We start from the raw sequence: 25,968 nt of genomic DNA on the forward strand, positions 1-25,968 counted from the left end.
ATGAGCATGATATATAACTTCTTGTTGTTATATGCTAGTAACTTGATGATTAGGGTTACTACATTAAGATCATGTTATATGTGTCATACTAAGTTGGATGGGTATATTCAAATGGTTAGGGTTATGACATTCAGGTATGAGTTAATATGTTGTGATATTATGTCATATTAATCTAGACAGATTGTGTAGATGTGATTATTCTGTATGAATGATAATTGTTTATGAGTTTATGATGTGAACATGCTAGCTAGTGACTATTATGGATATCATGACCTTATTTATGTTGGAGTTGATATGTTGTGAATTTATATGGTGCTAATCTAGATTGATTGTGTAGAAAAGATAGCCTCCCTTGAGATACATTAAGGTATGATTTTTCTTATGTCGTCTATTTGGTGTTTGAATGTATGACTATGTCGTCTATTTGGTGTTTGACTGTTTCGTGTATATTATGTCATCTAGATGATTTATATAACATGGTATGTTTACAGATTATTTGAATGTTTGATTAATTTCATGATATGAGTATGTGTCTATAAGATTGCATCAAGAAATGATCTTGTTTTAAGATGGTTTTACTCACACATATGTGTTGAGATAACTGATATGTATATGAGTGTAGTAGGTGATAGTTGTAGCATTATGTATAATGACTATGAGTTGACTATGGATTATGACATGATTGTTAGTCTTGGTAAGGGTTAATTTAAAATTGATTGATATGATTGTATTGATATTTGGAACATGTGGTTGACACGTGTAAACAATTGCAAGAAACATGCTTGGTATTAGCGTGACAAGGTAATAATTAATGTGTTTATATAACTAATAGTTGGGTGATATGATAGTACATAGTAAGCTTCAATTGCAACAAGGTAAAAAGGTAAAAGAAAGGAATTGGACAAGAATTCCTTTGGCTATGTTTGGAAACCCTAATTCTAAACAAATAAATGCTTTTCATACAAGAAGTCTTCTTAACCTTGATTTCGTCCGACATTATGTGGGTATGTGCTATATTCATGGACATGTATTTGACAAGTATAACAACTGGTGTCTAGTTATAGCTAGATCTATCAAGGGAACTAGATTCCATTGAGAGATGGCATGGATGTGTTCAGTTGCAAGACAACATGCTTAGAACAACAAGGTAAGGTAATATGTGTATTGTTATGTTTATTTATGCACTGACATTTATGTGTTGATGGCAATGTGATATAAGGGATTGCATGGAAAAGAGGATGCCATGAAATCTTGAAGAAGGATTAGGTTGAGATTTCCCTTGAAAGCACTGGGAACCATGGGGATTGAGTCATGGTGTCTGTCATCAGCCTTGTGCTTTTGGTATTTTGGTGATTTGTTGTGATTGATTGAAGTTTTGTTTGTGTCTTGTGCATGGCCATGCCACTTTGTTTGTGGTGTCGTATTGATATTGATTTTCATGGGTTTCTTCCTATTTGTTATTGTCTTTCCTTTTATGTTTTGAATCTTGAGAATTGGTTTGGGAAAGAGGAAATTTAATGGAGCTTGGGGAGAGCTGAATGAAACCTAGCAGGTAATGCAAGACCCAAATGAAGCTCAGTGCATGAGTAAGGGAAGTTGAAGCTAAAAATATGACAATAGGTTGGATTGGTTCAGTCCATTGGTGTAAATGGACAGTGACAATATAGTAATGAGAAAGGTATCAGGAAAGGTGAAGTAAATGGATATGAGGCATCAGATGCCTTGACTATGGTGGGAAGGATTATTCTCAATGTTGTGCATGTTGTGCGTAGATAAAGGGAGTTATCTTAACCTTGACCTTATGCTATCTGGTAATTATGTTGAAGTTTACATACGTATGTATGTGTGTATGTATGTCGTGGTTTGACAGGATCATGATTCTTTTATGCTAATGTTTATGTATATGTATCTATGTATCCATGTATCCATGTATCTATGTAACTGTATGATAGGGTTGTAAGGGATTATTCTTGTGGAGGAATGGTTGCTTATGCAGGTGAGTGGCATGATGAGGTTCTTGGTCTTATGGGGAATCAAGTGAGAAGAGTAACCTCAACAAATTTATGAGGTCAGTATCATGTGGATTTGAATTTATATTATATGCTTGTACTGTGCCTATGTTTATGTTATGGACACGTAATGTTGAGGGATACATCAATGAAATGAAAGCAATTTGATCGACAACATGATGGAACATGCATGAATAGTGAAAATATACTAGAAGAAAGGTTTCCTGGTAGAGACAGTGTGGCTTTGAATGTGTAGTACTACTGTTGTCCATATGTTGTATATGTTGTACATGTTGCATCTATGATTTTTTGTGCATGCAGTGTTGTGCATATGTAGTGTGTATACATGTTTTTTATGCAATGTTATGTACAGGGTGGTAAAGATAGTGTTGTGCAAATGTTGCATATGCAGTGCTGGGTATAGATAGTGCTATGTACATGTTGGATATGCGATGTTGTGTACATACCTTATTGTGTGCATGATGGATATGCAGTATTGTGTGCATATGGTATAGTGCACATGTTGGATATGCAGTGTTGTGTACATAGGGTGCTATGTACATGTTGTATATGTAGTGCTATGTACATATGGTGTTGTGTGCATGATTGTACAACTGGTGATGTGAGCATGTGGTGCCATGTACATGTTGTACATATGGTGCTATGTGCAAGTGGTGCTATGTACATGCAGTGCATATGGTGTTGTGTACATGTGGTGTTGTGTACATGTCGTGCATGTGGTGTTGTGTACGTATGACATTGCGTACACATTGTACAGGGTTCACGATGTACATGTGGTGTTGTGTACACATTATGCAAGGGGTGCAATGTACATGTGATGTTGTGTACACGTTATGCAAGTGGTGTTGTGTATAGGCGGTATAGTGTACATGTTGTACATGTGGTACTGGTGTACCTTTGGTATTATGTGCATGTCGTACATGTTGTGTTGTGTACACACTGTATTGTACATGTACATTATGTAGTTGTGGCATCCTGACATGTGTATTCATTGTGTTGTAAGTTGTTTACGTATATGTATTGTGTTGTACATCGGGTGTAAGTGAATGTATTATGTGGTGGTGTGTTGCGTTGTACACTATGTGTAGGTGCATGTATTGCATGGTGTTGTATGTCGTGTGTGGTTGTATGTGTGTGATGCATGCTATGTGTATATGCACATGGTTGAGAAGAAGGAATTGGGTGTTTGTCGGCTGTGGCAACTGATCCAGAGTGCGTACGGAATAAAGAAAAAAGGTAGAAGATAAAGATTGATTAAAGGATAAGTATCAACATTTTATTTCAGTTTTATTATGCATGTGATTTATGATTATGGTATATGTTGATTACATGTGATCTATGATTTTGGTTTATGATGATTGAATGTGATTCATGATTTTGATATATGATGGTTGTGTTTTGAGATAACTTGATTTGATATTTTATACATGTTGATTTGGTCAAAGATGCTAGTTTGAATTCTTATGATGAGAAGTAAATAGGATTGCAAGTGCACCTTATTGACAAGCTACCAATGAAGTATGATGTGAATTTATTTCAATCTATTTGAAATCTAATGGAAATTATGTGCTTGGTACAAGAATGCATGAACATTCTTGGATGGGTGGTTGAAATCGACTGCAAGGATTAGCACAATCGATGAAAGGAATTGGAACATGCAGCAATATGCTGGTAAAGTAGTTCAGGAGCAGGGCCATTGTGGGACACTAGTACCCAATGGTGTCCATTGATTTCCATGAGAATGATATGATCAGGATGATAGTTTTGAGTCAGGTATATGCCTTGGTTGTTGACCTTCTAATGCAAGGAAGCCTTGCCAAGGGGTGGATCACTTGGGATAAGGGATGTCGGGGAACTTGGAAGGTGAGCGACTGCATGGAAGGGGTGACCGGATTCCCTGAGGGACTGTGTAGCATGGAAGGGAAGGGAAGGGGATGGATTTGTTTTTTCCATTAGCATTTCCATATGGAATCAAATGCTCATTAGGATTGTGCCCTAGAAAAATGAGTCGGTAACTGTTCACTGAGAGGACAAGTGGCACTAGGTTGTAGCGTTGGACATTGGATGAAAATTTGACCTTCCAGTGGATTCTGGACATCCTAGGAAGGAGGTGAATCTTGGTATTGTTATCCTTGGAAGCATTTGACCCAAAAATGGATCCAAAACACTACTGAAGGCTTCAAAATTTGCTTAAGATCATTCAAAGAGCAAAACCATCGCATGCCAAGAGCCGTTGGAAGGATGGAAAAAAACACTATCAAGAGGCTAAAACACCCCAAAATAGTGAAAAAACAGAGTATTTCAGGCATGAACATAGCAACGCATAGATGCCATTAGATCTCGCTGATCAACGACGCAGATCTAAGTTGAAAATCGTAATCGACGCTGTAGAAAGGATGACTTAAGGATGGGCGCAAGACACCCCCGATCAATGATTTCCGATGATCGGATCAGCAGGTTGCAATCAGCGGAGGCAGGCCGGTGGAATAAGCAGGGACCAAGTGGATATGCAATTGTGATCAGCGCTGCAATGTGGACCACTGATCAAGCGATGCAGATCGATGGCCCACATCGTGTCACAAGAGTCGCTATCGAAGAAACACAAGGGGCGTGCTAACAGTGACCCTGGGCATGAGCGATATAGGATTGCGATCGGATCGCATCACTGTATTGCAGTGGAACAACACCAAGGGGCGGGGCCTATGCACAGGTATATGTGTGATGCAATAACCAGACCCGACGGTTATATTCAAGATATTTCATAATATTTGAGGTCCACGGGTAAGCCTTTTTCAATGTATTTTGCATATTTTTGTTGTTTAACTAAATACAAGGGGAGACAAGGAGCGGCGCCGATGCGATAAGGCCCAGACTTGAAAGGGTTCTGGAATGAAATATATAAATATTTCAGGTCTGCCAAGGCCAATTTTTCATAGTTTCCAATGTTTTAGACATATTGCTAAATACAAAGGGGAAGCAAGGGACCCGGCCACTTGCGACTTGCAACAGTGACCCTAAGGGCAGACTCGATAGATAAATAAGCCATGTTTAAGGACTTTTGAAGTCCAAAATGATGAGAGCTTGGTGGGATTTCTCACAGTTGCAGTGTTTTCTATGTTTAATAGAAAAATAGTCATTCTAAATATTTAAAGGGAGACAGAGACTGGAAAGGGAATAACAAGGGCCACAACACACGCAGCTCATCCCAAACTAACAATCAATCATGGAGCATCATAGCGCAACACCGCACGATGCAGCTTGAAACAAATAATCAAGGAGTAGACAACACTCAACTAAAAACAACAGAACCGATGATGGAGCATCTCTGCCATGAGAGATCTCCCTGCCAGCGCAACAACGGACTCGAGTGTGGTTACTTTTCTGTCAGAAGAAGAAACCTCTGAGCCATGCTTGCCTAGTCAGGGAATCAATGTTGTTGAAGGGACAAAGGGATGGATTAAGACATCTCGAGCCTCAGAAGGCTCGAGAGCATTGTAAAGAGCTATAAATATCTGAAAGATAAATGTAACAAGCGTTCAACTTCTGGAGATTGTTGAGACTCTGCTCCTTGAAGCTTCTCATCTTCATTTTAAAAAATACAAGCTTCTTTCACTGTTATATGTTCAATTCCCCTTTTCCCTGTTGTTTTATGCTTGCACTTGAATAGGTTATTCATGTTTTCTGCTGTGTCTAATGCCAGATAACTGTCATGTTATCTTTGCATTGATAAACTAGATCTGTAAGTTTCATTTACTTCCTGTAGCTGGCCATTCATATATGTTTATGTATGAATCTGCTGGTACAGTCAGTATTCTCCATCTATCCATTGAATCTATAAACTGTTGAGCATTAGTAGTCAAAAACCTTGTATTGTTGAGGGTGTTCATGCATGTCTTGAGTGAGAATAGAGTTGAAATGGTTATCTGACTTGATCCAAACCATCATTCATTCCAATAGTTCAGAGAACAATATTGAAGATTATATGTTACCAGGCATCTCCGAGCTGCAACCTAGGAGAGTTTCCTGGAGTGATAACATAATTGGTGCCATTACTGGGGAGAGGAAACTAAAGCTCAGCTTCCCTGAGAAACAACATAGATCCAGCTTTGATGATAGACAAAGTCTGGGCACTTTTTTGGTTGTAATCATCTATCTAGCGACTCTACTTAAGGACGAACCTCTTGGCAACTCCACTTCATAGTTCTGGCTCAATTTGTGAGGCATACTCAGAGAAATCCTTAGAAATAACAAGCTGATCCAATATCTAACCCTGAAAAAATCATCAAAGAAAGAAAAGCTTTGCAGAAAGGAGCATCAAGTTCAGGTAAACCTAAACAATATTCTATATCTATTCAAGCAAATCCCGCAATAGAGCAAATACATGTTGAGAGTATAGCATCTAATACTAGTAGTGAAGAAAAACTCTCAGAGATTCATAAAGCTCCTTATTCTTTAGGTTCTCCTTTTGTTGTAAGCCCAAAGAAAACCTCACCACCTATCCATCATACTCCTTTAGTCTTGTCAGTCATTTCTCATCCCTCTATCATTCAGACTACCAGTACTCTTATAGCCACCACAACTATGGCAGGACCACAAGCACCCACCAAAATGGAAAAAATCATAGCTGCTAGGTATGGACCTCTAATACTACCCACTCCTTTGAATGCCATGCCCACTGGAGAATATCAGAAATATAGGCCTAAGTTCACTGAGACTGAAGGTGTTATCGCTGAAGAACATCTTGAGTCATTTTATAGCTATGCTGATAACTTGGAAATTAGTGAAGATGATGTGTGGATGCGAGTCTTTGTCCAAAGCCTAGATGGAGAGGCTAGAAAATGGTTCAGAGAACTGACCCCAAGATCTATAGCAGATATTGAAGCTTTAGGTGATGCATTCCTAAAGCATTGGGGGGATAAGAAGGATCTCCTCTACTACCACACTTAGTTTGGGAACTTAAAGAGGTGAAATGGTGAGTTGCCGTCTAATTTTAATAAGAGGTTTAACCGTATGTACAACAAGATACCAATTGAAGTAAAACCTACTACTACCTCTGCTAAACTCACCTATGCCAATGCTTTTGATTCTGACTTCTGTCTACTGTTTAGGGAGAGGAGATGTGCTACTTTGGCTAATATGCAGGATGCAGCCTTGGAAGTGGAATCAAACATCATGGCTGTAGAGAAGCTCAAGGGAAATGTTGATAGAAGAAGACAAAGGGGCGAGTCTTCATCATCCTCAAATCCCAAGATAGATAAAATGACCAAAATGATAGAGTCGTTAGCCTCTAAAATCTCCAAATTAAAGGTTGAGCAGCACCCTGGGAAAGGAAGAGTTCCTAATACCTTTGCTCCTAGAAATCCAAATCCAAATCCATATAGAAGAACTAATGAGCAGTTGCAGATTTTGAAAAGAAGAAAAGATGCCAATGAAGACCAAAGGGTGAAGACCCCTTTCCAGAATGTAGTCATGGAAGAAGAGCAGTTTGAAGAAGATGATGAGATCCATTGTCTGGAAGACAAAGGAAATGCCTCCTTTTTGACCTCAACTACCTATGAAAAGTCATTATTTAATGACCAGATTAACCAAGAATGGGATGGTGAAGCTGTTCTACAAATTGAAGATCAACAAAGATATAATCTAAGGTCAAAGATGAATAATGCCAAGGAAACCCCTGTTCAAAGAGTTATTGTCCCTGCAATATAGCAAGCTAATAAGTAGAAGTGACCAGTAGTTGATCCTATCATCCTCAAAGCTCCAGCTCATGAGGTAAGAGGTCTTGACAAGTCTCCTTCTCCTTTTAATTTTCAATCAGAAATTCAGAAGCTAAGAATACCTATTCCTCTGATTGAACTAGTGAAGAATGAGTCCTTCAAAGATCCATCCTCGAGGCCCTTGAGCCTAAAGCCATCCAAGCCTCCACTAACTATGTAAATCTACAAGATGACAAGCCAACTGTTATTATTAGCCCAATGATTGAAAATTGTGAAGACAGCTCCCCATCATTCTATGTCTCTCTGACTATTCTTGATAAACCCTTCACAACTGCCTTCTAGACGCTGGAGCCAGCCATAATCTAATGCCCAAGGCTGTCGTGGATGAGTTGGGTCTTGACATTACCAAGCCTTATCATGACCTATTTTCTTTTGACTCTAGAAAAGTGAAATGTCTGGGATTAATCAAGGAACTAGCCATCACTTTGTCTCAGCTGCCCATGAAAAGAATGATGATGGATATTGTGGTAGCAAATGTACCCCCCAAGTTTGGCATGTTACTTTCCAGAGGTTGGATCAAGAGATTAGGTGGATCATTACAAAATGATCTGTCCTATGCTATTGTCCCAGTTTTCGGAGGTGAGAGCAAGAGATTATACAGAGAAGCTCAGTTGGCTTATATCATTAGCGATGAAAGGAATCCCACTAATCATCCCATATATGCTGTTGACACTGATTTTGGAGCATGTATTCTTCATATTGAAGAATCCCAGTTGGCCTCCACGCAGCTTAAAAAACCAGTTTGCCAGATCGTTGAGGAAGAAGGCCCACAGATTTGGGACATGTTCTTTGATGGGGCTTGCTCTAAGGAAGCTGCAGGGGCAGGTGTAGTCCTTGTGTCCCCCACACAGGAATACATTCATTTATCTTTCAAATTAACCTTTCAGGTCACAAACAACATAGCAGAGTACGAAGCTTTGATTTTGGGCTTAAGTGCTGCTAAAGAAATGGGCATCAAAGGCCTGAAAGTGTTTGGAGATGCAGACCTCATCATTCAGCAAGTCAATAAAACTTTCCAAGCAAAGCATCCAAGGCTAAAAGCATACAGAGATGAGGTATGGAGGCTCAAGGATTCTTTTAATAATTTTAGCATTTCTTACATTCTGAGAATGAAGAACCAACTTGCTGACTCCCTTGCTGTGTCTGCTAGCACATTTATTCCTCCTTTGCCTCCTAAATTGACGTATGAAGTTCAGGTTAAATATAGACCATCTCTGCCTGACAATGTCAAATACTGGAAATTTTTTGAAGACGATGATGAAATTAACAGGTTTTTACAAGTCGTTGAGGAATTTTCTGAAGCACACATCGACCAAGAAAATGAAACCATGGAAGAATGCGGCCAATCCAAGCTAAAAAATAAGATCGGCTGAGGAAGCATTGTCTAGCTACCTAGTAACCATATACCAAAGGGATTGGTGCCTCTAGAGAATTTGTTCGATCATAACAATGTGCCTTATAAGCCTACCAAAACAGAAAATGAGTATGCTGTTCATAAACACAATATAGGGAGCCCAGCCCATCCGAAATACATAAATTTGTCCACTCATTTGTCTTCTACCCAGAATTTCAAGTATTGAATCCTCATGAAGCAATTCGCTAACATTTTTTCCTAGGAATACAGTGATCTTAAAACTTATGACACAAACATCATTCAGCATAAGATTCCACTAGAAAATAACACCATCCCTTTTAAGCAGAAATTAAGACCTATCAACCCTCTCTTATTGCCTTTGATTGAGAAAGAAATCAAGAAGTTGTTGGATTCCAAAATCATAGTTCCCCTAAGGTATTCAAAGTGGATAGCTAACCTTATGGTAGTAATAAAGAAAAATGGAGAAATCAGGCTTTGTGTTGACTTTAGAAATCTGAATAAGTGCTCTAAAAAAGATAACTACCCCTTGCCTAAGATGGAACACTTGCTGCAAAGAGTTTCAGGGGCCAGAGTCATGTCTTTCTTAGATGGATTTTCAGGTTACAATCAGGTTGTTGTACATCCAAAAGATCAGGAAAATACCACCTTCACTACTCCTTGGGGCACTTTCATGTACTCCAAGATGCCTTTCAGACTGATGAATGTTGGGGCTACTTTTCAGAGGGCCATGGACATAGCCTTTGTGGGAGAGAAGGACAAGTTTGTCCTTATTTATCTTGATGAAATAACAGTCTTATCCAACAGTCACAAAGACCATTTGCAGAATTTGAAGAGGGTCTTCCTAAAGTGCAGATAGTTTGGAATTTCGGTGAACCCAAAGAAGTCACAGTTTGCTCTAGAAGAAGGCAAACTTTTGGGACATATTGTTTCTGCTGAAGGTGTGAAGATTGATCTAGCGAGGGTTCAAGCAATTTAGACATTGTCCATCCCAAGGTCAAAAAGGGACATTCAATCCTTCCTGGGTAAGATTAACTTTGTAAGGAGGTTTATTCCAAACTTTGGAGAGCTAGTAAAGCACATCACTTCCATGCTAAAGAAAGGATCAGAAATAAAATGAACAGATGCTTCAAGAAGCTCTTTTGAAGCCATCAAGCAAGCTATCATGCAAGCTCCCACTCTAATCAACCCATATTACACTAAGGAGTTCTGTATCTTCTCTTTTTCCTATTATGATACACTTGCAGCAGTTCTGTTGCAGAAAAATTATGAAGGCATCGAGCACCCCGTGGCCTTTTTCAGCAAAACTCTAAGGGATGCTGAACTAAGGTATGACCTTATTGAAAAGCAAGCTTATGCTCTCATAAAGTCTTTAAAGGCATTCAAAATTTATATTCTGCATTCCAGAGTGGTCACATATGTACCTTCAACCTCAGTAAAAGATGTCATAACTCAGCCAGATATTGATGGAAAGAGAGCTAAATGGATTGCAAAATTCATAGAGTTTAACATAGAGGTGAAGCCCACTAAGATTGTCAAGGGCTAGGGCTTGGCTAAACTTATGGCTAAAGAAAATTGTAGCTTATTAGACATAAATTGCATGGGTCTAAATTCAGATGATGAGCAGACAGAGGGAGTAGCAGAAAAGAAAAAGCAGAATCAGTCTCTGGCTGAAAATCTAGCCACCTATGAATGGTATTCCAGCATAGTTCATTTTTTGCAGAAGCTAGAAGTCCCTCCAGGGCTTAGCTCAAGTCAATTCTAGGCCATTAAACTCAGATCAGCCAAATTCTGCATTAATAAAATCTGCTTTATTGGAAAGACCCAACAGGAATCATCTTGAGATGTCTAGATAAAGAACAATCTGTGGCAGTCATACACTAGTTCCACTCTAGCATCTATGGAGGGCATCATTATTGGAAAACCACAGCCCACAAAATCCTAAGGGCTAGGTATTATTGGCCTACTCTATTCTCTGATGTGTTTTCTTTTGTGAAATCTTGTTACAAGTTTCAAAGGTTTGCAAGAAGATAGCATCTAAAATCTCTACCCTTGAAGCCAATACATGTCAATGATCCCTTCCAGCAGTGGGGCTTGGACTTTATAGGTGAGATCAATCCACATTCTAGTGGCCAACACAAATGGATATTAGTAGCCACTGATTATTTCACCAAGTGGATTAAGGCTATACCCACTAAGAATGCCAATCATAAAGTTGTCATAAAGTTCTTGAATGAGAATATTTTCACTAGATTTGGTTGCTCAGCCAAACTAGTCATTGATAATGTAGTAGCTTTCAAGGCAAAAGAATTGGTGGACATGACTGAATCCATGGGCATTCAAGTAGTTCATTCTACCTCATATTATCCTTAAGGAAATGGCCTAGCAGAATCATCTAACAAGAGTCTAGTAAGGGTAATCGAAAAACTGTTAGAGGACAACAAAAAGTGCTGGGATTCCAAGTTGAAGTTTGCGCTATGCGCTGACAGAGTTACCATCAAAAAGTCCATAGGCAATTCTCCATTTAAACTGGTTTATGGCGCTAATGTTGTTTTCCCTATCTAGATGATTCTCCCTGTAGCTAAATTCTTGCAAGAAGAACAAGATGAAGAGAATGACATGGTAAGAAGAATGAATAACCTGGTTGAACTACAGTAGATCACAGAGCAACTAGTTGAGAAGTCAAAATCTCATCAGAAGAAAATCAAAGAAACCTTTGACAGCAAAGCAAAAGTGGACAATTTCCAAGTTGGTGACTGGGTGCTTAAATGGGATGCATATAAGGAAAAGAAAGGTAATCATGGCAAGTTTTACTCCTTATGGAAAGGTCCGTTTGTCATCACTCAAATTCAGAAGAGAAATACATTCATTCTGCATAGTTTGGAAGGAGGAGATACTTTTGGTAGCCCAGTAAATGGGCGTTTCTTGAGACTTTATTTCATTTAAGGCTTTAAAGCATTGTTATTGTAAATATGTTTTTTCCAGCTTTTATTTTCATTACAAAATAGACTCCATGCCCAATGAAATACTAGGAGGAAGCTTTAATTTTGTTGTTACAGGAAAGGCATTGGTTTGAAGTTATCGAAACCTCACAGGGAGGATTTCATCCCCAGAAGGAGCCAGTGTTAGCCTTGGAAGCATTTGACCCAAAAATGAATCCAAAACACTACTGAAGGCTTCAAAATTTTCTTAAGATCGTTCAAAGAGAAAAACCATCGCATGCCAAGAGCCCTTGGAAGGGTGGAAAAAACACTATCGGGAGGCTAAAACACTCCAAAATAGTGAAAAAAAGAGTATTGTAGGCATGAACATAGCAACACACAGCTTCCGTTAGATCTGGTTAATCAATGGCCCAGATCTAAGTGGAAAATTGCAATCGGTGCTACAGAAAGGATGACTTAAGGATGGGTGCAAGACACCCCCGATCAGCGATCTTCGATGATCAGATCGGCGGGTCGTAATCAGTGTAGGCAGGCTAGTGGAATAAGTAGGGACCAAGTGGATATGCGATTGCGATTAGAGATGCAACGTGGACCATCGATCAAGCGATGCAGATTGATGACCCACATTGCGTCGCAAGAGTCACTATCGGAGAAACACAAGGGGTGCGCTAATAGTGGCCCTAGACACGAGCGATATGTGATTGTGATCAGATTGCATCGCTGTATCGCAGCGGAACAACACCAAGGGGCGAGGCCTATGCACAGGTATATGTGCGATGCAATAACCAGACCCGACACTTATATTCAGGATATTTCATAATATTTGAGGTCCGTAGGTAAGCCTTTTTCAATGTATTTCGCATATTTTCATTGTGTAATGAAATACAAGGGGAGAAAAGGAGCGGCGCCGATGCGATAAGGCCCGAACCCGAAAGGGTTCAGGAATGAAATATATAAATATTTTAGGTCCGCCAAGGCCGATTTTTCATAGTTTCCAATGTTTTCGACATATTTCCAAATACAAAGGGGAAGCAAGGGACCGGGCCACTTGCGACTTGCGACAGTGACCCTAAGGGAAAACCCAATAGATAATTAATCCATGTTTAAGGACTTTTGAAGTCCGAAATGATGAGAGCTTGGTAGGATTTCTCATAGTTGCAGTGTTTTCTGCGTTTAACAGAAAAATAGTCATTCTAAATATTTAAAGGGATACAAAGACCAGAAAGGGAATAACAAGGGCCACAGCATGCGCAACTCATTGCAAACCGACAAGCAGTCATGGAGTAGCACAACGCAACACAACACGATGCAGCTCGAAAAAAACAATCAGGGAGCAAACAGTGCTCAGCCAAAAACAACAGAACCAATTATGGAGCATCTCTGGCATGAGAGATCTCCCTACCAACGGAACAATAGACCCGAGTGCGGTTACTCTTCTGTCAGAAGAAGAAACCTCCAAGCCATGCTTGCCTAGTCAAGGCATCAAAGTTGTTGAAGGGACAGAGGGATGGATTAAGACCTCTTGAGCCTCAGAAGGCTCAAGAGCATTGTAAAGAGATATAAATATCTAAAAGCTAAATGTAACAAGGGTTCAACTTCTGGAGATTGTTGAGACTCTACTCCTTGAAGCTTCTCATCTTCATTCTAACAAATACAAGCTTCTTTTACTATTATATTTTCAACTACCCTTTTCCCTACTATTATATGCTTGCACTTGAATAGGTTATTTATGTTTTTTGCTGTGTCTAATGCCATATAACTGTCATCTTATCTCTGCATTGATAAACTAGATCTGCAAGTTTCATTTACTACCTGTAGTTGGCCATTCATATATGTTTATGTATGCATCTGCATCTGCTGGTACAGTCAGTATTCTCCATCTATCCACTAAATCTATAAACTGATGAGCATTAGTAGTCGAAAGCCTTGTATTGTTGAGGGTGTTCATGCATGTCTTGAGTGAGAATAGAGTTGAAATGGTTATCTGACTTGATCCAAACCATCATTCATTCCAATAGTTCAGAGAACAATATTGAAGATTATATGTTACCACGCATCTCCGAGCTGCAACCTAGGAGAGTTTCCTGGAGTGACAACAGGTATTACTTTGATGGTGGTGGCGTGAGCCTCTAGATTCCCTTGTTGCAGATGCAAGCATCATATCCTTTTAATTTTTGGCTGAGAAAATGTGCATATGTGCATATGTGTGTATTATTGTAAATATTGTATCATGTTGGAATTATAAAGCTCCATAGACAATATGATTATTTGTTGGGTGAATCAAATGTGTATGTGTGTATATGTTGTTATTATTGTAAATATTGTAATGAGTTGTGTTATAAAGCTCCAGTAAACGATATGTTTGTCATGTTTTAGCAGATGGTCATTGTAAACACTACAACTAGTTGTGTTATAAAGCTCCATGGGCAGTATGTTGTGTTTCCAATAATCTTGTTGGTTTTAGGTGTCATTGAACACTGAGGATAATGTTCCCCCAAGGGGGAGAGTTGTGTAACATCCCTGGTTAAAAATCCATGTAAAAATATATAAGACCACAGTCATGGGACACATATTCGAAGTTGAATGGTAGGAAAAACATCCTAATGGGTGTTCATTTCGGTTATTATGGCTAAGGAAATTAGCAAAGGCAGTGGCAAAGGCTTTGGAAGGGCATGAGGCATTAATTGGAATTTTATTTATGAAAATAAAGGAAATTAGGAGAAAAGGAAGGTGAAAGGTCACAAGTCACAGGTTGCATGTGAGGAAGAAATTGAAAGAAAATAATTGAAAATGAAGAAAATAGAGGCCTCGTTGATAAAAAGGCTTTTGAGGATCAGTTGGCAAGATTTTGATAGGTTTTGGTGGAGCACTCTTCTATTCTTTCTCTCTCTCTCTCATACTCTTGGACACTCAAAGTTTTCTTGGAGCACCCTTGGAGGAGTGTGGCAAACTTGGATTTTTGGAGCAAGAAGGAAAAGGAAGAGTAGGAAAGCACAAAATGACATCGGGATCAACAACTACAGTGGGTTTTGCTTACATGTACAGAGTTGCATGTATGTTTTCCTCACTAGTTTTGGCATGCATGGCATATGCATGTGGTTTATTGGTCATGATCTATCATTGGCATGAAGGATTTCTTGTCTTGCTATTTCCTAGATAGCCATGGTGTTGTGGGTTCATTTCTTTATTTTTTTGATTGATTCTCATGTTTCCTTTAGCTTGGGTTGAGTTATTAGTTCTTGGAGCCTTGGTTGGAAAAACGCTCAGGAAGCCCTGTAACAACTTGGGTTGAGTTACTAGTATTGGAATCCTTGGTTGGAAAAATGCTCTGGAAGCCCATGGCGAGTTGATTTACTAGTCCTGGAAGCCCTATTTTGACAAACTCTATGTAAGCCCACAAAAATTCGTGGGTTGAGTTACTAGTATTGAAGCTTTGGTTAGACAAATTCTCTGGAGCCCGACAGCAGGCGTAAGTTGAGTTACTAGTCCTAGAAGTTGGGTTGGAACAAACACTCTGGAGCCTTGGAAAGCTTAGGTAGAGACTGTTAGGTTCCTGTACCAATAGGAGTCATAATTTTGAATGACTAAGGTTAAGCCTTGTAATATTATACATACCTTTGCTTTTAGCAAATCTTTTCCATTTTAAAAAATTAAAAAATGTAAAGAGGGTATGTCCTAAAAGAACAATCAAAGGACAAAAAGAATGAAAAGGTCAAAAAAATGAAAATATATGAACCCCAAAAGACAAAAAGAGACCATGAAAGTGTGCAAGTCAAAATGCCACTACTATTTACTTTTTATGCATAATAAATGATTGTGTGTAGCTTGTTACTCATGCCACAATCCATGATAGTCAAATTGTTTAAACTTGGCTATTTCATGTTTTAAATTTTATGTTTATAGTTAGAGAATAAAATCTGACCAAACAGTATAATCTTGGTAGATCATTAGATAGGTAGAGTGAATAAAAGGAGCTCATCAGTTTAATCTGAGCCCTTGGATGATATAAGGTTAGATTTAGATAGTTTTCTATGTAAATAAAAGAAAAATATTGATAAGGGTTTGCTAGCCTAAATGCACCCAAATAAAGTGAAGAAAAAATGGTAGGGTACGTAATAGAAAGGTTGTAGAAATATCATGTGATTACACAAAAAACACTTATGTCATTGTTCCAAATGCATCTTTCAGATATGCATAAGTGGTAAACAAAGCAAAGGCAATGGTTCACAATATAATTTATTTAACATCCTCATCATTCATTTTAACCCCTACGACACTCACTAACATCCCTTTCATAACAAAAATATTAATAACTATAGTTCTTTAAATCAAAAAGGCTCAGAGCATTTCTCTGACTTCTGGTGGGACCGGACCCTCGGCTTGATGACTTAAGAAGGAAAGGTGTTAAATTCCCTTGAAAATCATTCATCCCCATCACAAAACCCCTTTTCCTAAAGGTTAAATTCTTTCTGCCTAGGAAAACCCCATGATAAACATATTTTATGTAAAAACCCACCAAATTACATTTATCCTAAGTACTAAATGTATGGAAAGAGTATAATATTTTCTATACCTAAGTACAATACCCCTTCCACTCATTTCACCTCATATTAACTTTTTAATTAAATATATAAAATTCCCGGAAAACCCATTAGCTCGTATATATTTAACTCCTTTATATAAAATAACCCCACCCCTTAGTTTAGTTATAAACTATATGATTACCCCATATCCCACAAAATATATTAAAATCCCACCCTCAGTCCTTAATCTTGTATTAAGGCGCCCCCGATTAAGTGTTAATTTAATCCTATACCGTTGGTGATTAGACCCATGGGCCCCCTGAAAACTTTATGTGTAAATCACCATGCAACTCCATCTCCCGACCACCGTTGATCATCCCTCCCCCTCATCCAATGGCCCGTGATCATATCGGCCACACCTGATGTCTGTCCTTTACCTGCCTAATAAGGCAGTTTTCCCTGATCCCTGAAATGCTATGTGTCACGTGCTCGACTAGATCGGCTGAGCCCCCATCAAAACCACTTCCCTCTCAAAAGCGATGTGATGACCCCATTAAACCACCTTCCCGCATAACCGAAAAAAACTTCCCACTATTCATCATTTAATGAACCCGCCAAAATTAACATTTTTTCCTATATAAGCCCAATTACCCCTCTTTTCATTATTTTCATGCATTCACTAGTGAGAACTCAGAAAGCTGTTGTGGCCCTTGCAAATTGAGAATTCACTCACAGACCTCTGCCATTACTCCACAGATGTTGCAAACAGTCCAGCTCATTCATCAGTCTGTACCAAAACCGTAAGGACCTCTACAGCCTCCATCAACCACCATTTACAGTCAATTTCACCCAATTCCAAGTATTTAACCGTGGAAAACCAACTCCATTGTCAAATTCCAAGTAAATTCATCCTCATAACACTATTAATTAAGTAAAAAATATCAAATTTACTTTGATTTTTACACTCTGATCCATAACCATTTTCAAAACCGGCGTTGCCCCAAAAACTCTAAATTACCCCCCCACACTCAAATCCACAAGAACTGAGTATGGATACCCTAATCGCAATGGATGTAAGGCCCATCTCTACACCTCATTTAGACTTGGACCACCTTCCTTTAGTTGATAAAGATTTCCAAATAAAAGATATTGTTGGGCGATTTAGTTGTCTGCTAAATCCCTGTCATTTAATTTATCAATCCGGGGTATCGTAAACTTAGAAGCAAACCAAAATATATGGGACCTCAGATGAAACAGGTGTAGGAAGTTTGTTTAGAATGGAAATGCATATTACAAATCTAAACTATCAGATCTATTTTATGAAAGCATAAAAATGTTTGATCAATGGAATTATTTTACTTTAGAAGATAGAGAAGAGTCTCTTGTTCAAGAGTCTTGATTGTCCTTCTACAATCTTCCTATAATAACATTGCCAAACACCTAAGAAAGCAAGAAAGAAAGCATATAAATGAAAGCAAGTAAATATTGTTTTTAGTTCAATTCTTAGCTCATGGAGAAGAGTCTCCTAACTTAGGAGGACTTGATTGCCCTTCTCACATAAAAACTATATACTGAAAGGAAATCAATATTCACATAAATGTAATCTAGGAAAGCATATGAGAAAGTAAATCTTATTTCAATTTAATCTAGCTCATGGAGAAGAGACTCCTAACTTAGGAGTTCCTGGTTGTCCTTCTCACATCAAAACTAGCTACTGAAAGGAGATCAACCTTCACACAACAAAACATGGCCACAACATGAATTCATACTAAAATTATCTACAAGTATTTACAACAAAGAAATAAGATGAACATCATAATTAAAATTAGTATATTCACAACATTACTTTAAAACAAAGTGTACTTATCTCAGTATGGGGATCCTTCCATTCCTCAATGAGCACACATGAACAACTATCACACCTTAAGAATCAAACAACACTCATAACTCATGATTTGGGAAAGTGGTATTATTCATGTTGAATGAACATAAATCTAATGCTAATGAGTAACTGATAATTATTTTCTCTCCCTCCTCTTTCTTTGAAGGATGCTCCTCTTATTTATACATGAATTAGGGATATATACTCAATAAATGTAGATCCCTTAAATATCTACTAGACCCATACTTGTCTCGACTTATCCCTAAATACTAGATACAAATCCCATGACACATCAAAATCTCCATGATCTTTCTCCTTGGAATATGGTCCACCTCTTGAGTTGAAATTCGAATTTGATCTTGGGAGGCCACATAAGGGTGCCTTGGAAACTTCCAAATGATCTACACATGTCATCAAACTCAAGCCACTTTTAGGTATAAGCAAATACATGTTATTTCTCTAACTTTTAATCATAAATTCACTCTAAATACATGAAATTAATAGCTTTGGAAAATGAAAATATAAACTCATATGGTAATGGAAATACAGGGTTATGTAATGATAATATGATGAAGTGAGGTGGAAAAATGAGGATAAAGGTGAAAATGGAGTGAAAATTGATGTTAATTTGGCGGCCCAACAGATACCACTACCCTAGAGCCCCTGCTCAAAGTACATTGCCAAAGTAGGGACAGATACCTCAACCATGCTGATGAGATTGGCCTTTGGGAGTCAAATTTTCCCAAATACCAGTTCCCCCAAGTCCACATTTTCCCAGAGATTGTCCACTACTGTCATGCCAATTACATCCCTAGTCAGAGAGCAGTCATGTCCCCAAACCAAACCATACTTTTCACCATCATTGTTGAGTCCATAAACAAAATGTTGTAGCTCCAACCAGGGCCAAACCTAACTCCCCTCTCAATTGGAGACCTGTTGGACCAGTACCCCAAGCTTAGTTCTACAAAGTTGGCCCAATTGTTCCAAACCTTCATCAGAGAGGAAAAACACATCCCTAAGGATCCCCCTCCATATGTAGTTGTTATTTTTTCCCCATGGGGCTAGAACATTGTAGCCATGATATCCTATGTTTTGGGGTACACCACTAGTGAATACACTAATGAGTTAATCCTTGCCTTCATATCCATCTACACTCCAAGATAGCCTCCTGCTGTCATTTATGACTATGCCCAATTTATAGCTGATAGGATGCATGAACAATTTCCTAGAATGAGCAATGAAAGAGTTTTCAAGTATTCCTGAGTCTTATACCATATGTTGTTGTATTATCAACCTGATAAGTTCCCATTCACCCTTTAGAAGCTGGATACCAAGGGTCAGCCTACGTCAGTCATTTTTTGGACCCCATTGATCCACCAATATCAGTCTCCATACTCTTATTCTGATTTCATTGATTTATTTGTACACCCAGTCATGGCTTTGTTGACTGGAAGCCCTCCTCCTAGAATCAGTCCAGAAATAAAGAGAGTCCTCCAACTGTCCAAGAAAACCAAAGTGGGTGACTAGTACCTTTATTAGAACCATACAGAAATCAGAATATATGGTTGCATGCTTGCACCATATAAATTGCCAAGATACCTCTCCATGAGGTTGTTTGCCTTAGAATATTATAGACAAATCATCAATGCAGATGAAATAAACTTTGTCAATGCCAAGAATAAAGCCAATTTCAAAATCAAATATCAATTAGGTCCCTTCATTTGCAATTCCAGGGAGGCAGGCAAAAAAGCAGATTTGATATTTCAGATCATGAAGTTCCAAAGAAGTTTTTTTTGGAGATGTGATCCTTTGGAATTCATTACCAAGAAGAGACAAAAGGTCAAGATAAGACCTTTCATTCACCATCCCATACCTGAAATAGAAGCCTATGCCAATCAAACAGAATGGGTGGAAGGTACCCTAGTAGACCAAGACAGCACCAGGGCAGACATAGAGAATACTCTCATTGATCTAGAAAGACAACTTGATGAGGGTTCTTTCCTGCAGGTATCATAGCAATCAGACCAACCAGAGACAACCATGAGTACCCCTCCAATTATGCAGACTCCTCAAAATGAGGAGAATAACCTAAAGAGAAGTAGGGAGGAGGCCACTACATCAGCAAGAGAAGCCTCATATGCTCAGCCAGAAACAAGCCAAGAAAAAATGTAGAAAATGAATCCTGTCTCTGAACAGGAGGATACAGAGGGCTCAACTGAGGTCACTAACACTGAAGGAAACAGAAGTAGGCCTACCACTCCATTTGAAGGCATGCAAGAGCCTTCCACATCACAGACTTAGATGTTGGAAAGGCAACTTAGTGTGGAAGTGTCTTCATTCAGTAGGCCTGCTGACAGAGACCAAGACATCAAGGAAAGATACAAGGAAATCAAAGCAAGAAACGAAAGGCTCAAGGCCCAAACCTATGCTCAGTACCTAAAGCTGACTCCTACCAATCAAACAAGGCTAATGTCAGCCTTTGACATTAAAGAGGGGAAGCTGTAGATGTCTTTCATCAAACCTACAACCCAGCAGCTAAAGACAACATTTGATTTCAAGAAGGTAGACTTTGAAGTGTTGGCAAGGGATATTCATCTCATAGACCAGATTGAACTACAAAAAAAATCTAGAGAAATGATATACTCCACCCTAACACATAAAGCCATAGCTGCTCATCAGCTACAAAACTCTTTAAACAACATTTCAGCACAATTTCAGTTAGAGAAGGCCTCCTCACAGGCCAAGGATACCAGGATCAAGTCCTTAGAGGACTTAGTGATTGAATTGGGACACGATCCCAAGGATATAAAAGCTACAAAGTAGCTTATTAAAAAGAAGAACGATGATATAGCTGCATTGAAGAAACAACTAAAAATACCTCAGCTGCAACATCCACAAACATTGGAAGTCCTAGAAGCCCAGCAGGGGCATGAAGAACTCATGGACTTAGTCTTAAAGCTGAATGATCAACTAAAAGAGATAGAAAAGGAATTGGATGCTTTAATCCAATTAAAACAAGCGAACGTGGCCACTTCTTCAACAAATGTTATCCATACAGTCTCCACAATAGTTCCATCCACATTAGTAGCATCTTTGGCACCTACAGCTCCACTTACCACACCTTACCAGTAACAACAAAATCCACATCAGCAGCAGGTGTATCAGGAGATAAAGCAGCAGAACTGATTAAAGCCATGGAAGAGATGTCTATCCAGGCTAATGAAATGAATAGGTAAAGAGAAAAGGTTGCAAGTTTGGAAATTGATTGCAAACTTGCCCAACTTAAGCAAAACGAAGAAGCACAAAAGGCCCAAAGAATGAGTGAAAGAATCAAAGTCTTATAGAAAGACTTGACTCTATCAATTATATTTGGCCATCAATCCAAGTTATTTTTGAACAAACAGAGTTAGTAAAAGTAGCTACAGAAGCTATCTAGAAAGTAAAAGAGGAGCTGGGAGATAAGCCTAAGGATGCCAATAGACTCATCCACTTCCTCAACAACAGCAATAGATATGAGCTCCATGAGCTAAATATAGAAGATAGGACTGAGACCATTTTAGAAATAAGGAAGGTCCTTTCCAAAAGGAACCTTATGCTTAATTTAGAAGAAAAGTGCCATAATATGCAGGTAGCCATTGATAAGTTCATGGCTAAATTCTAGATTTTAAGGGAGAAAGGTCTGCCCATTCCTTTAGTTATCAATGACAAACTCATGACACAGTTAGACTATGGTAATAGACTCAGATAGTTGGATAAGGAACAAGCCATCTCTTCATCCATAAAAGCTTTGCCAACAGGCAAATTTTTGTACAACACATTTGAAAACTTGTTTTTCCTTGAGCATGAGATCAAACATTTATTCCTCACCAAGCCCAATTTAGCCAAATATACTGACGCTGATGAAATCTATAGGAGGATGATGAACATAAAATTTCCTGATGCAGAATGGTGGGAGACAATGACTGATTTACTATGATAAATTTACAGCAAAAGTTATCGCACAGTAAAAATAGAACAACCAGGTAAACAAGTAAAAACAACACATCAGGGTCAAAGAGTATCAGCTGAAAGGTAAAATTTGAAGAAGATTCCAACATGAAACACCAAAACTGCAAGCCAGCATAAAGGGTTACACTTCAACGATAAAGCCCAGCACAACCATAATAAAAGGGATAGCATGAAATAGTTCAATAGTTGTCTCTATCTTCTTGCAAGAAAATATTTGTATTTCCTAGATTAAGTCTCAAGTTGTTTTGAGATATTTTGTAATAATTTTTGTATAAATACTTCACAAATCGAAGTATGTACAGTGCATTCCAAAAAATTTCTATAGACTTCTTGTTCTTAAGTCTCAAATTCTATTGTATCAATGACTGGATCAGCTAGCTGGATCAAGGAATAAAGATAAGATATTTTGTCAGATTCTTCTGTAAAGAAAAGTTAAAATAGGTATTTTCTCATGTTCAATGTTATTTTTCTTTAAGTTTTTCCACAGTCTTACTTGTATCTCTAAAAATCTGAATGCTATAACATGGAATGATATCTTAGAAATTGCTTAACTACACTCTGTTTTGACTGTTATACATACTGAATGTTTTCTTCACAAATCTAACTTAAGGAATTCTTGATTGCTCCTTAGTTTAGGTAGTTCCTTGTGATCTATAGCAAAGGATTCTTGATTACCCTTTGTTCATGATTATCCTTTGTTCTTCATTTCAATCTAGGTCTGAGAATTCTTAAGTGCTCTCTCATCTTGGTTAAGATCATTTCACCCACTCGACCTAAAGATTTGCACTTTACTTTGCTAGCCTGCCTTGTGAACATTCCCTTTAATGAATTGATCCAGTTCTACTATCCATTTATTGACTCCATAGCCCAATGGCTTACAGACCTTTCTCTATCCATCTATTCCAAGAATTCGACCACCCAACCTTCAATTCAAATCCAAAACCCCATGAATATTAAGAACTAGCCTAAAATCACAGAAAACAAAGCTAAATCATATATAGAGAGCCCTCTCTGAGTCATAGGTTGGCTAGAGCCTATACTTAAAAGATTGCTTTGTGGTTGCCTCGGTTTCTTCCTTCTTTTGATAACTTCTAAGGAAAACTCTGAGTGATAACAGAGACCAATCTGATGATGGTTTTGTGATTTCCGACCATGAGGTGGAATCATTGTTTGATGGGTTGTGGTGGTTTGGCCTTTGGAAGCCCTAGATGGTTTTGATTGATGTGTTTTATGAGATCCCACATTCATGCTTGGAATATGGCATGGGGGTGATTGGATGAAGATATATTTGGCTCAACCATGTCTATAGTCAGGTGGAACATGGTAGTCCCATACCAGGTTGGCTTTTGCATCATTAATATGAGGTTATTTGTCCTTGTAATCTCATAAGTATTATACTGATTTATATGTGGTTTATATGGGTGTTGCTTCCTTGGTATTTCTGTTATTATTTTGTTGGTTATGAATATGTATTATGACAATGGCTATATATGGATCCCATCATGTTTCTACTTGTATATGAATGAAAAATGTATCTATGGCCTAATGGATGAAACTGCAACTAATGTTTTGGCGCATCAATGCTTCTTAGCGATTCTCAGATAAGTATGAGACCCCTATGCTTAGATTTATTGTTTAAACCTATAGATTACATAATTGTGATATGTTTGATGAAATGCCTATCATGGCTAGTAGGGGTCCAGTCAAACCCTTTTTCAAGTAATTGCATTTGTATCATCATTCCATTGTTATCTTTCTATTATGAAGGTATCATTGAATTCTGGGCATTGAATTGGGCTCAGGGCCTTAAAAAGTGGCTCAAATCCCAGGGAAATTGGCACAACACTAAGAAAAATAGTCCTTGGACACTGGCATACCATGCTATGGGACTGTCCAAAGCCCTCTAGACGCATTCATGCCTCTATGATGGGAACGTCCAGGGGTTAATTGGTCTAAAAACTTAGTGAGACTCAGGGCTGGTTACCTGAGAGGTTGAGATGGTTCCTAAGAGTCTTGTTGTTGATGTGGAAGGTCTGTATGGTGTGTTTCTATCAGTTCCACTTACTTAACATGAATTAGGAGGTCGAATCATATCATAGTAACTTTTGGTCACATGTTTATGCCGGTTGGTTGGTTACTTGGGTAGATTTGGGAGGAGGGTGTTATAGTTTATCAACCTTCTTGGGAAGCACTAAGTGGTTTATCAACCTTCTTGGACAACACTAAGTGTTTTATCAACCTTCTCTACAAGCACTTAGTGGTTTATTAGCCTTACAACAAAAATCTGAGTTGTTTATCAACTTACTTGGCAAGCACCAAGTGGTTTATCAACCTTCTTAGTAAGCACTTACTGGTTTATGAACCCTTTTTATCAAGAACTCATAATGCAATTCTATTGGGTATTCATTATATTCTTTGCATGACTAGTGAGGGGAGTTGTTACATTTCACTGAGTGCAATGGGGCATGATATCTCCATTACTTGGGGTTCGGGCAAGTGCCCCAATTTTTTTTATGTGGATCCAAGTATGGTTGGGTGGACCCAAACATAGGGGGCAGACCCAAGGATGGTAGGTAGACCCAACCATCATTGTTTACATGGGACTTTGCACATGGTTTTGGGCATGATGGTTTTGTCCAAGGTATTTTGTAGATCCTGTCAAGGGAACTATGGTTATGTTCTAATCTAGGGTTAATGGATTGGGGTTTATGAATGCTTTAATATGTATATAATTTTTTGTAACATTGAAAGGAATATAATGAAAAAGCAATCTAGTTTTTCCAGTTTGGGGTTCTAGAAGAAAAATCTCTATGTATATTTTATGTTCTTGCCATTGTATATTTTTTCTATTTCTTTTTTAAGAATTCATTTGTAGGTAATTTCAATATAGGATTAAAAATTTAAAATTCCTCCTCTAAGCATCCCACTGACATTTCATTCTTGGACACCACAATATAGAAATTTGCATGCATTGAAACTAGGAATCACATCCCATCATTCTGAGCATACTTTCTGACACACACAACACTTGCTCCTACACTTGGCCTTTTATTTCTAGTGGTTTTTCTCTCTCTGTTTGTCCAACATTTTGTTGTTTTTATTTCCTTTCTTTATTTTTCCTCTAGTCTCTTCATAGTTCCCCCACATGACTATTCGCTTCCCCTACCATTCTTGTCATGGAAGCAGGGAAGAACATGGGCATCTCCTCTAGCCTGTCATGTCTTTTCCAACTATTTGGTGGTTGGAATTAAGCTATGCCAACCACCACCACTCTCATCTCTCCCAAAAATCCTGGATATAGTTGTCCCCACTCTTAAGATGAAGCAAACATAAAATTTATTTATGATTACAATCATCATTTATCATTACAAAATCATGGGCTAACACAAGGGCTTTTACATTGACCGTTGTAAGAATTATCTTTTTTTTTTCATTAA

This window comes from Pinus tabuliformis, chromosome 2_1 (genome assembly GCF_031772625.1).
Source record: "Pinus tabuliformis cultivar Carrire ecotype Pingquan chromosome 2_1, CPIR1, whole genome shotgun sequence".
NCBI classification, from domain to species: Eukaryota; Viridiplantae; Streptophyta; class Pinopsida; order Pinales; family Pinaceae; genus Pinus; species Pinus tabuliformis.